This window comes from Piliocolobus tephrosceles, chromosome 10 (genome assembly GCF_002776525.5).
Source record: "Piliocolobus tephrosceles isolate RC106 chromosome 10, ASM277652v3, whole genome shotgun sequence".
Taxonomy (NCBI): Eukaryota; Metazoa; Chordata; class Mammalia; order Primates; family Cercopithecidae; genus Piliocolobus; species Piliocolobus tephrosceles.
Window position 1 is genome coordinate 113,965,732 of NC_045443.1, and position 7,331 is coordinate 113,973,062.

At 44.2% G+C, this 7,331-nt stretch overlaps 1 long non-coding RNA gene across 1 annotated transcript in view; it reads right to left on the reverse strand.

Moving 5' to 3' along the window:
* Positions 1–520: 520 nt before the first annotated feature.
* Positions 521–7,331, reverse strand: part of LOC113225209 — a 30,137-nt gene continuing 23,326 nt past the window's right edge. Inside the window, exons 2-3 of the long non-coding RNA XR_003309866.1 lie at positions 1,925–2,037; positions 521–550 (exon numbers count right to left, since the gene is read on the reverse strand). This is a non-coding gene — a long non-coding RNA (uncharacterized LOC113225209). The remainder of the gene's footprint in view (positions 551–1,924; positions 2,038–7,331) is intronic.

Sequence of the window (7,331 nt, forward strand, 5' to 3'; positions counted from 1 at the left end):
AGTGGGGGCCTAGCTGCCTTTCGTGCAGCCAATCAAGCCGGGGCTGAGAATTTATGAGATGAAGGCGAACCACTTTGAAGAAAGGCGCCCTTGTCTGCCGCTCCGCCATTGCTCCGTGGTGTGCGTGGGGAGGTGGAGAGGGGTGGGCACAGGGAGAGGGGCTGGCGCCCTGGGGATGGATAGGGGAAGAAAAGAATCCGAGAAACCAGGGTCAAAAGTCTTTCTGTGAACAGGAAAGAAAACTGAGCAGGCTGTCTTCCTCCTTGCAGGTGTGTGCTCACAATGGGGGAGCCACAGGCCCTTCCCAAAGGTCAGGGAGGAAGGAGCGCATCACAGCGGCTGCCTGTATTCACCCCCAATCCTCCCACTCCTTGGAGACTGAAGAACTAGAGAGAGACAGGAAGGCAAGATCACTTCTAGAAGCAATCCTGGCCACCAGTAATCTAGATGCAATAGTAACTCTGCCAAGTCAGAGAGGCATAGCTTCAAATTCTGGGCTTCTGCCTGGGGAGAGCAATTGCTTCATTTCCCTGAGCGTCAGTTTCCTCATCTGTGAAAAGGAGTGGTTAACAACAGAACCTCCTTCCTCCTTCATCAGGCTGTTGGGAGAAATTTGTAGAAAGCAGTCAGCACAGTGCCTGGTATACAGTAAGTGCTGAACAAGTAGAAGCTACTATTAATAGCAATCATATTTGGTTTCAAAAGAGATACTCTGCTTTCATTAAAGCCAAAAATAAAGGCCATTCATTCAGTCAGTTTTTTTTCGTTCATTTGTTCAGGCAATCAATAAATATTTAACAGGGCCTGCTATGTGTTGGTGACTTTAATGAATTTGATAATAATAGTAGCTAATGCTTGCTAGTGTTAGGCTTTGTTTTATTTTTATTTTTCAAGACAGAGTCTCACTCTGTCACCCAGGCTGGAGTGTACTGATGCAATCATAGTTCACTGCAGCCTCAACCTCTCTGGCTCAAGCAATCCTCCCACCTCAGCCTTTTAAGTAGCTGGACTACAGGCACACACCCCCATGCTTGGCTAATCTTCTCTGACTTTCTGTAGAGATGAGGTCTTACTATATGGCCCAGGCTGGTCTCAAACTCCTGAGCTCAAATGATCCTCCGAAAGTGCTGGGATTATAGGCATGAGCCGCCACACCCCGTCCCTGTTAGGCTCTGTTTTAAACTCTCCATATGTCTTAATTTATATAAGCTTCATGACCACACGGTGAAGTAGTTACAAAGAAGTTTATCATGGCCATGTCACACAGCTAGTAAGATTAGGAGCTATCATTTAAACCCAGGTGTGCCTACTGCCCAGGTCTATGTGGTAAGCACCTTGTTAGTCCAAAACTAATAAATAAAACATGACTCCTGCCCCCTAGGGCACCACTGTCCACTAGAACTTTCTGCAATTGTAGAAATATTCCATATCTGCACTGTCAAATATGGTACCCACTGTTGGTAGCTACTGAGGACTTGAAATGAAGCTAGTGTGATAGAGAAACTGAATTTTAAATTTCATTTAATTTGTACTAATTGCAACATAGATTTAAATAGCCACACATGGCTACTGCCAGCATATTGAACAGCCTAGCTCTACTCAGAGTCTAGTGGAGGAAATTCACTTTCACTAAGGTGATGAGGTTATGCTATGTGGCCTTGTTCAAGCCCCAAGAACATAGGAGGACACAGCTGTGGTGTGGAGTGTGGCCTGGGATCACAGGAGGCTTCCCAGAGACAGTCATCTCTGATCTGAGTCTGCAGGAAGGAGGGGTTGGTAAGAGAGGAAGGGAGGTATTTTTAAATATGTCCAAATATGTTGGATTTCACAACAGGGTCCGTGCTCAGCCAGGACTTTGGTGGAGATTGAAACTTGTAATCAAGAGCCAGAGTCCTCTTGGAGCTACAAGATAACCAGCACTTACCCTTGAAGGATGAAACCGTATTGGATTCAGGAATTTGTCTACTGTTCTTTTTGGCTGCAGGTGTTGCTTGTTTTTGACTTTTAACCATCACCTCTCTGAGGACATAAAAACACCTGAAAAGTAAATTTGAAAAATTCACTGGTTAGTTTGAATGCTTTGTTAATATGTGAAGCAAAATGTCCAAGAACCCCAAACCAGCTCTAGGCAGACAAAAGAGTAGTAATAATCATAAGGATAATGAGGATAATAATGAAAAACAGTTACTACTTATTAAGACACTTACTTTGTGCCAGACCCAAAGTTAAGTGCTTTTGCATATTGATCGTCTCACATACTCCTACAATCTATTCTCTGCATAGCAGCTAGAGTGGCCTTTTTAAGACATAAACCCTAAATCAGATCATGCTAGTCTGCTGCTGAAACCCCTTAAGTGGCTTCACATTGTACTTAGAATAAAATCCAAGTTCCTTGCCCAGGCCTGCAAGGCCTGACTCCAGCCTACAAATGCTCCCATTCTCCACCAACTCACCAAGCTCCAGGCACGTAAGACCCCTCTCTGGTACAAAGCTCCAAGCTTTTGTCTGCCCCAGGGCCTTTGCACTTGCTGTTCCTCAGATTGGCAACTCAGCTCCCCACCCTAACCCTCTACTAGAATGAAATATGTCAAAGATCAGGGACCTTGTATCTTAGGTCACTGTTGCATCTCCAGCCCACTAGGTCAATTTGTCATATGACTGAAAGAATTTGAATCCTATGTTATGCGGCATTGAAATCAATGCAAATTAAATAAATTTAAAATTCAGTATGAGGTATTATGAGGCATTATTATCCTCATGTAACAGATGAAGACATTGAAGGTCAGAGTGGTTAATTTGCTCAAAGCTTGTGAACTTCCCACTATATACCTGGAGGACTCCAACTATTTGCTACTTGTCAGCTATGCTGAGGCTGCACAGCCACCTTGAGAGACGGAAGATCCTTCAGGATGTGGTTTTCCTTCCCTCACTCTGCAAACAGCCCTGCTATGCCTCACTCACTTAGTCCTTCATTGCCAGAATCTGTCTATATAATAAGAAACCTTAGCCTGCAAAACTACTCAGTTCCCTTCTGGCTTTTACCGTATGTTTTTCTTTGATTATAAAATGAGTATTATAGAAAGAATGGAAAGTAGAGAAAAAAGATAAAGAAGCTGGTGGAAAAACCACTCATGATCTCACTACCCAGAAGCAATTCTGTTAGCATTTTGGTTTCTTTTTTTTTTAAGATGGAGTCTGGCTCAGTTGCCCAGGCTGGAGCACAGTGGCTTACTGAAAACTCCACCTCCTGGGTTTGAGCAATTCTCTTGCCTCAGCCTCCTGAGTAGCTGGGATTACAGGTGCATGCCACCATGCCGAGCTAATTTTTGTATTTTTAGTAGAGACAATGTTTTGCCATGTTGGCCAGGCTGGCTTCAAACTCTTGACCTCAGGGGATGTGCTCACCTCAGCCTCCCAGAGTGCTGGGATTACAGGTATGAGCCACTGACCCAGGTTTCTTTTTTTTTTTTGGAGGTGGGGTCTCACTATGTTGCCCAGGCTAGCCTCAAACTCCTGGCCTCAGGGGCTCCTCCTGCCTTGGCCTGCCAAAGTGCTGGGATTACAGGTGTGAGCCACTGCACCTGGCCAAACACAGTTTTGTTTTGTTTTTTTTCAGATGGAGTCTTGCTTGTTGCCCAGGCTATAGTGTAGTGGTGGGATCTCAGCTCACTGCAACCTTTGCCTCCTGGGTTCAAGTGATTCTTGTGCCTCAGCCTCCCAAGTAGCTGAGATTACAGATGTGCGCCACCATGCCTGGCCAGTTTTTGTATTTTTGGTAGAGACGGGGGTTTCACCATGTTTTCCAGGCTGGTCTAGAACTCCTGACCTCAAGTGATCTGCTTACCTTGCCTCCCAAAGTGCTGGGATTAAAAGCATGAGCCACTGTGCCTGGCCCAAGCACAGTTTTTAAGGCTGTGTTGACTCTCAGTAAAATCCCCTTGGTTGCCTTGTTACCTACCTTCACAGTCACTAACTCTTCCCAGGATGCAACTGCTGCCACTGTCCCTTCCACTGCAACCAGGATGTAGGGTGGAAAAGGGCCCAGAATCTGGAGGTCAGAAATTAAGGTTCAAAGACTTAACTATGTGCCCTTAGACCAATCACATCTCATCTTCTCTGCAGAATGAAGATGATAGTCCTTGCCTCCAAGAACAGTGAAAGGTAAATAAAGGATCAGATGGGGAGAGTGTGTAGTAAACTCAAAAGTGCTGTAAAATTGTTTGGAATTCCTACAATCCAATGAGTTATGACCACGGCAGTTATTTAAGAAGACTTAAAGGTCAGCAGAGGCAACGTTCTCCAGCCCAAATCCTCAAAAGCCTTGCTCTTGTTATGAGATGATATATATAAAATGGATTAGTGGGTCCTCTGCTTGCAATAAATCCTTGGGGGTTTGAGAGAGTGGGTGTACCTGGCTTGCTAGCTGCCCATCCAGCATCCATGCCTTACCGCCCTCTGTCCTAACAGAAACCCTGTTTGGAGCCAGACACTTCGGCTCATGCCTGTAATCCCAGGACTTTGGGAGGCCAAAGTGGGAGGATCAGTGGAGTCCAGGAAATTGAGGCTGCAGTAATCCATGATCACACCACTGCACTCCAGCCTGGGCGACAGAGCAAGATCCTAAAAATTAAAACCCAACCAACCAAATGAAAACCCTGTTTGGGTCCGGCATTCACCCAGTCCCCATTCAGAATGGGATTCCAGGCAAACTGACTCTGCCCTCAGCTGCAGGAGTGGGCCTGATTGGTCAAAAATAATCCCTCCCCTTGCTAGTGATTGGTTCTGGCAGAGGTCATGTGACCCATTCTGGTCACTGAAATGGGGGAGGTATGTCAGATAGGGAATGATCTGGCTCCTAATAAAGTATCCCTGGAAGATATATAGAGAGTTCTATCTATTGATCTATCTATCTATCTATCTATCTATCTATCTAGCTATCTAGCTATCTAGCTATCTATCTACTTTTATGAGGCAGAGTTTCACTCCATCACCCAGTTTGGAGGGCAGTGGCATGATCTAGGCTGACTGCAACCTCCGCCTCTGAGGTTCAAGTGATTCTCCTGCCTCAGCCTTCAGAGTAGCTGGGATTACAAGCGTGCACCACCACACCCAGCTACTTTTTGTATTTTTAGTAAAGACGGGGTTTCACCATATTGGCCAGGCTGGTCTTGAACTCCGGACCTCAAGTGATCCACCCGCCTTGGCCTCTCAAAGTGCTGGGATAACAGGCGTGAGCCACCGCGCCCGGCCGAGATTTTTTTCTCCTTTCTCTGGCTGCCACTCCTTAAAGTGCTGCAGCCGTCTTGCTACCACACTGGCAATGAAGCCAATACGGAGAGGGGAAGTGCAGAGAGTGGATGGTGGTGATGGTAGTAATAACAAAAGCCACAAACATTTATTGAGCATTTAGAACTTGCCAGAGAGTATTCTAAATGTCTGATTTCCTTTAGTTCAGGGAGAGGACCCTGCCTGTTTTCATGGCCCATTAACTAGTTTTTGCATTTTTTAAATGGTTAAATAAAAATCAGGCTGGCCATGGTGGTGGCTCATACCTGTAATCCCAGCAATTTTGGGAGCCCAAGGTGAGAGGACCGCTTGAGCCCAAGAGTATGAGACCAGCCTGGGCAACACAGTGAGACCCTTTCTCTACATAAAAATAAAAAATCATCTGGGTGGAGGCTGAGGCGGGAGGATCATGTGAGCCCAGGAGTTCAAGGCTGCAGTGAGCCTTGAACATACTCACAAAAACCATATAAGTTGTTGTGTCATTATTATCCAGTTTTTCCACAAATGAGAAAGCCGAGGCTCAGAGACGTAATGCAATTTGTTCAAAGTCACATAGCTATCAAGAGGTTAGCTATTCAATATCATACTGGCTTTGGAACCAGTGCTTTTAATCACTTTGGGGGAAAAAACCCAATTCCCAGCGTCACTGTTGAGACGTCGAGTCAACCAACCCTAAACTCACCTCACCTTTAAACTTCTAGGTTAAAGGGGCATATGACATTACTGTATTATTGAAACCAGTTTGAAACTGCATTTCTGCTCTTTGCAGGTGAAAGCGTCCCCTTGGATGCCATGAGAAAGCACGTAAGAAAGCTAAGCGCAGAAAGGTAAGGCAAGCTATCAGCTTCTTGGACCAGCAGCCTTTTGTCTTGCTTGGAGAATAAAAGCTTTCTTTTTCCAAGCACTTCAAGGCTCCACAAGGTCCCTTTAAAAAGGATTATGAAGGAAATCCTATTTTCGAATTGCTGCTGATTTTGGCAATTTGCAATATTAGCCTGATGAGGAATTACACTCACTAATAAAATATCTCAAGTTGGGTTGAACCTAATTGTTGCAAGTGTTAGTAGTAATAGCCTGTCACGGGGACTTCTGTGCCGGCGCATCCCTCGCTTGGCTACAGCCCATGTGGAAAATCAATTTCCTCTAAATGTTTGAAGAATGGCACAGAAGGACCTGATTTCTTTTCCCTCTGCTGGAGTCAATCTGGAGACAACGAACTTACAAAATGAATGAAAATAGCTATGGTTGCAGGATGCAGGGTGAATGCCGAGTTAAGCAAAGCCCCATCTAAAGCTCAAAGTTCTAGCTTTTTTGTCCTGAGGCCAGAGACAATATACGTTTGTGTCCCGAACTGACATGCTGCTAAAAAGTCAAAGAAAAGAAAGAATTTTACTTCAGCCCAGCAATTTCACTTCTAGGAATCACTCCCACAGAAAAACTCCCACCAGTATGCAAGAATATACTAACAGGGTGTTCCTCACAGCCTGGCTTGCAATGGTGAAAAATTGGAGGCAAGATAATTATCTGACAAGAGTGGACTGGTTAAATAAATGGTCATATATCCATGCTTTGTAGCCATTAAGAAGAAAGAGATAATCTGTATGTATTCCTGTGGAAAGCTTTTTCTGATATGGTATTGAGTCTAAAAAACAGCAAGTTGCAGCCAAATATATATATATATATACATACTATATTATAGTATGTAGAGTATATATAGTTGCAGCACTATATATAGTATGAGTTCATTTTTGTAAAAAAAAAAACCAAAAGTTCAACAATGATGTGCACATTTATATGTAGATCTTCGTACATGAATAGAGAAAGGTCTGAAAGGATGTACACCAGGTTGTAGATGGTAGTGATTAAACCCAAGGATAGAAATGGTAAGAGGGGAGATGTCCCTTCTATATTGTTTAGATGTTTTACAATAGGGTATATGGCTTTGGTAAGAAAGAAAGAAAGAAAGAGAGAGAGAGAGAGAGAGAGAGAGAGAGAGAGAGAAAGAAAGAAAGAAAGAAAGAAAGAAAGAAAGAAAGAAAGAAAGA